Source organism: Pseudorasbora parva, chromosome 1 (assembly GCF_024679245.1).
Source record: "Pseudorasbora parva isolate DD20220531a chromosome 1, ASM2467924v1, whole genome shotgun sequence".
In the NCBI taxonomy this organism is placed as follows: Eukaryota; Metazoa; Chordata; class Actinopteri; order Cypriniformes; family Gobionidae; genus Pseudorasbora; species Pseudorasbora parva.
Genome location: NC_090172.1, coordinates 44752533 through 44758532, shown reverse-complemented (window position 1 = coordinate 44758532; position 6000 = coordinate 44752533). Strand labels below are relative to the sequence as shown.

The 6000-nt window shown below is 34.7% G+C and overlaps 1 long non-coding RNA gene across 1 annotated transcript; it reads right to left on the bottom strand.

Annotated features, from left to right (window-relative positions):
* Positions 1 to 2179: 2179 nt before the first annotated feature.
* Positions 2180 to 5174, bottom strand: LOC137084737 (uncharacterized). Its single transcript, XR_010906789.1, has 4 exons — positions 5111 to 5174; positions 4897 to 5018; positions 4522 to 4656; positions 2180 to 3033 (listed from the first exon to the last, which is right to left on the bottom strand). It is a non-coding gene; the product is annotated as an uncharacterized lncRNA (long non-coding RNA).
* Positions 5175 to 6000: the final 826 nt, after the last annotated feature.

The window sequence follows — 6000 nt, the reverse complement described above, 5'->3', positions numbered from 1 at the left end:
AGCTTTCATCACCAGTAGGGTGGACTATTGTAATGGCCTTCTCACCGGCCAATTAGACAGCTGCAGCTCATACAGAACGCTGCTGCCAGGATTCTGAGCAGAACCAGAAAATATGACCATATCACACCAGTCCTCAGGTCTTTACACTGGCTTCCAGTTACATTTAGGATCGGTTTTAAAGTACTATTACTTGCTTATAAATCACTCAATGACCTAGGACCTCAATACATTGCAGATATGCTGATTAAATACAAACCCAACAGATCACTCAGATCAGCAGGATCAAGTCAGTTAGAAATACCAAGAGTTCACTCAAAGCAAGGAGAGTCTGCCTTTAGCTTGTATGCCGGCCGCAGTTGGAACCAGCTTCCTGAACAGATCAGATGTGCTCCAACAGTAGCCACATTCAAATCCAGGCTCAAAACACATCTGTTCAGCTGTGCATTTACTGAATGAGCACTGTGCCACTGTACGTCCGAATGATCGCACCTTATCTATGCATAATTTTTTTAATTCTTTTTATAACTGTTTTAGTTTACCTTCATTATTTTCTTAGGTTATCATCATTCTATTATTTTTAATTCTCTTTACATTGTATTCTTTTTCTTATGCATTTTTTATCCCTATTTTAATTCCTTTCTATGTAAAGCACTTTGAATTGCCATTGTGTATTAAATGTGCTATATAAATAAACTTGCCTTGCCTTGATTCTAAATTCGAGTACCCCTATCTAAGATGGAAGAGATGGAGTAGATTCGTAATGTTTTCTGGACCTTACAAGTCGGTCCAAGATGGGCTCCTGTAGGGGACGTTACCTATGCCCCATAGGGCCTCCACTTTCTTGAGTCCGCTTCTTTACATTATTGATTACCAGTATAAAGATTATTGATTACCAGTATGATTACCAGTAAAAAGATTATTGATTACCAGTATGATTACCAGTATAAAGATTATTGATTACCAGTATAAAGATTATTGATTACCAGTATGATTACCAGTATAAAGATTATTGATTACCAGTATGATTACCAGTATAAAGATTATTGATTACCCGTATGATTACCAGTATAAAAATTATTGATTACCAGTATGATTACCAGTATAAAGATTATTGATTACCCGTATGATTACCAGTATAAAGATTATTGATTACCAGTATGATTACCAGTATAACGATTATTGATTACCCGTATGATTACCAGTATAAAGTTTGGAAGAGCAATGCTATTTTGTAATAGAACTCCAATTGTGTTAGTCGGAAAGAGGATAGTCATATACACCAAGGATGTACAGTGCATCCGGAAAGTATTCACAGCGTTTCATTTTTCCCACATTTTGTTATTTTACAGCCTTATTCCAAAATGGATAATAAGTTTTATTATTATCTTTTTTCTCAATTTTACAAACAATACCCCATAATTACTACATGACAGAAATGTGTTAGAAATATTTGCAAATAAAAAATAAAAAAAATCTAATTTATGTTTGGTGAGGTCAATGACATTGATTTTTGGTTTCATCTTGTGACAATGGCCATTAAAAAATTGACACTTTAATGTAAGCCTGAGTATTTTTCTCGCTGTCTAGAATTTGGGCTGTACATGGTTTTATTTGAGAGAAACATGCACTAGAAATACACGAGACAAGAGGCTAAGGAATACAATGGTTTAATGTCCTCCAACAGTCAGAGAATTATATTTATTATGATTTTGCACATGCTCACTCATAGCACAGATATGCTGCCCATTTGATCAAAATTGTATTAAGAGAGCACTTTTTCCTCAGTGCTGATGCAAAATGCCAAAATATATACAATGAAGGATGAAGAGAAGAAAGAGGCAGCAGGGCTGAAGAGCGAGAGTTTATACTCTCTCCAGTGAGTTTGTTTTCTAAATTGCTCTTTTCATTCCAGTTATTGTTATTGTTTATGAATGTTGCTGTCTTGTATTTGTGCTGCATGTGTGTTTGGAGGTGTTGTGAGGCTCTGACAACTGTTTTGACTTCTAAATGTTCTTTTGGTATCATCACTGTCTTTTATTCCCTGTGCAATTCAACAGAAGAGTGTTTTCTTCAATTAACAACAACATTTTAATTTGAGGTATCTTAGGTTTTCATGTCATTGCTCATGTTAGCATGAATGCAGTGTTTTAGGTATCTACCAAATGTAGCGCCACAACTACTCACTTAAAAACGTTGGGTTAAAAATAACCCAACACGTAACCCAACTGTGGGTTGGTATAGCACCTTCCCAACGTTGGGTTATTTTAACCCAATGCATTGGGTTACAAAACAGTTGGGTTAAAAGTAACCCAACAGTTGAGTTAAATTTTTATTTTTATTCAAGCCATTATTTTAATAAATAAAATACCCATTGTTTTCAAATACAGATTTTTTTATTTGTATAAAACAATACATGTGCTTTAAAATATATATTTTAAATGTCAAACTAAATATTGGGGAGTAAATATTTATTGTAAATATACATAAATGTGTAAATATTAAATTCAAAATACACAGCACACATAATACACAAAAATGTACATAAGGTAAACATACATAAAAGGTGTGCATACAAAACAAAAATTAAAAATGAACACAACAAATATTAAATTAAAAACCTATACAAATATGGACAGAATACACAAATTCATAATATTAAATTCTTCCAGAAATAAACAACTTTATTAAAAAATCTACATTGTACACTGTATGCCTTTATGTGTTGTTAACATATCTTAAGTAGCAAAACAAATACAAATTATGATAATCAAAGTTTTTAATGAGGCAGCAAAATATATATTCAAGTTTGCATGCTACAAAATCTCCCAAATGGGGCAGAGGTCTTTGGATAGTTCATGTCATAAATAAATAAAAAATCTGAAACATACAGCCAGTGCTTGAAATAAGGTCTTCTGTTCAACTGCCTCCACAATGAAAATGAAAAAAATCAGCGAGGTCTCTTTGTCACCAGGCATCGTCATGTGGATCCTGGCTTGTCTCACTGTTCAGCTAATGCTGCATGTTAGCTCCAACCTTAAAAGAATTAAAAAAAGTTCAGTTTGCTTGCACTGTAACAACATCAGCAGTGTTAAATTACGTAAAAGTTACAATGAATCAGTGTTGTACTGAATTAAACACATTGTCACTAATTAGTCATTACATCTGCTGTTCATTTTTCACCAATCAACATACTAATCCTCATGCTGTTTCAAACCTGTAAGACTTCGGTTCATCTTCTGAACACAGAAAGGCCAAGAAAGGCAGTAAAGATATTAATGTAATCTATGTGACTCCAGTAATTCAACCTCAGTTTTATGAAGTGACAAGCGTATATTCTATCCCTTAACCATAATTTACCACTTTATTTACAAAACATTAATCTCAACACATGTTCACGAGAGCCCCTTGACGCATGCGTGTTGTGTTGAAAAGAGAGCAAATGTTGTTGTGTTTTTTTTTGTGTTGTTGTTGCAAAAAGCACTCGTGTCGCTTCATAAAACTGAGGTTAGACCACTTGAATCCCATGGATTACTTTAATGCTGTCTGTCCTGGGTCTTAAAGTGGTAGTTGCGTAGGTAGTCAATGGAGGGACAGAAACCTCGCAGATTTCTTCAACATTTGTGTTTTAAAGAACAACGAAAGTCTTACAACAACACGAGGGTAATTCATGAGATAGTTTACCCAAAAAAGAAAATGACTCCGTGATTTACTCACCCTCAAGCCAACCTAGGTGTGTATGACATTCTTCTTTCAGACAAAAACAATCTGAGTTATATTAATAAATATCCTGGCTCTTCAAAGCTTTATAATGGAAGCCCCTAATTTAAAGCGCAAAAATGCATCCATCCATTATAAAAGTGCTTCACATGGCTCCCGAGATTAATAAGAACCCATTGAAGTGAATTGATGGGATTGTGTAAGAAAAATATCCATATTTACCACGTTATAAAGTAAAATATCTAGCTTCCAGTGGACCGCCTTAAGTATTCAACTTCTGAAAAAAGCTTAACTGCTGTGAGAATAACGTCGGACGTAGCGTAAAAAAGCGTAAATGCCGAGACGATTAAGTTGAACGTAGCGTAAGCGTTTTGAATTGCGAGAGGCGTTACACTTTCTTTGTAAGTTGAATAAGGAAGGCTGTCTGTCGAAAATTTGTTATTTTAGTCTATAAAATTTTAAATATGGATATTTTTTCTACAAAAACCCATCGATTCACCTCAGAAGGCCCTTATTAACCTCATGGAGCCTTATGGATTACTTTCATAATGGATGGATGCACTTTTTTGGGCTTCAAATTTTGACCATTATAATGCTTGGATTAGTCAGGACATTTATTAATAACTGATTGTGTTCGTCTGAAAGAAGAATGTCATATACACCTAGGATGACTTGAGGGTGAGTACATTATGGGATATTTTTTGGGTGAACTATTGGAAATCTATTAACAAGCAAAATCACTAAAGGAAATAATAAATGGATGCACTTTATCAAAGCTAATTTGATAGTGTTGCTTTTACTTACAGGCTGATGGGTGAATGTAATTAAGCTTCTCTTCATTTCAGCATATGTTGGACACACCATGTTGTCCATTTGTGAGGTATGACGATGATGGCAGGATGGCAGGAAGGGTTTTAAAGGCAATTTCTCCATGATCATCTTTGAAAGACAAGTTTACAGAAAAAGAGAAAAAAACAGTTTTCACCTACCAAATGTGTGGACCTGATTTCATATGCACTTAGACACAACCAAAACAACTTATTGAAATTAAAACATACTGTATGAAAATGAGAGAAGACAGCTGAAAAAAATAATAATAAACTGGTTGTTTCCCAAACAACCTGGTTCTGTAGTAGCCCCTGCACTGCACATTGGCCTATCTAATGTTATTCAACTTACCAGCTTGTTAGTAGAGACTCCAAACCCGGAAATGTGCGTCAGATAAGGAAGACATCGAACTTGTGTACTATTGGTGATACTCCAGGACTAGAGTCGAGAACCACTGAGATCCAATCCTCCCTCTGCATTAGAATGAAGCAGGGGAAAATAACCAGAAAAGTATATAAGTCTTTAAAAAATAATTGTGTAGAACTTGTTTCAATATCGTACTCACCTTTAATTAAATGGCAGAGGTTCAACTGTTCTAGTCTTTGCTTCACAAATGAATCCATTGGTCTACAACACAGTTAACACATTTAGTACAACATATTTAAAATAAAGGCAAAAACTGTCATAGCTTCATAAGAAAACGTACTTTAGTTGTATGATTTAGCTACTCCTGTAATACGTTTAATAGTAACATGCATAATATATATTCATATGACAACATTCATTATGAATATAGGCCTACCACATTTCTGCCAAATTATCATAGTTGCAGTTTGTGTTAACTTACTACGGTACAACTAGGTAATTTGTGGGTTGGAAAACATTCTAACTGTTGTGAACTAATGTTACAATTGTTAGCACAATATTTCAGTTTTCTGCGTCAATGCTGTTGTGAATATCTGCACTCATTCATCTCACAACAGATATTTAGAGTAGTAAGTTATACAGTTGGATATTCGGCGAATTCAAACGCTTCCCCCTGGATCTCACAGCGCTGCTGTGGTGTCGTGTGACCGGGTCTGAGCTCGCGCTGCACGGGCCGAGCTGATAATGCTCCGCGCAGCATTATTTCAGACCAGGCATAAGTTACTTACTTTCTTTCTTTATCGCCGTATTAAGTTTCTAAATAGGTACACTAGAATAATGTACATTTTTAGTGTTAAAGTAGTTCTGCTATTTCTATGAATTTTGGCAAACTGCTTTATCAAATGTGTGGCGATAATCACTGTCTTTATGTCTGAGATGAGGGTAACGGGATCACTAAAACCAACCTGTAGTGTTGGAAAACTAATCCATGTGAATACATTGTGAATAAAAACCTAAATTAAATCTGTTTATCATACACTGAAAAAAATGACTTTGTGGTATTGTAAAATCTATTACATTAATTCATGT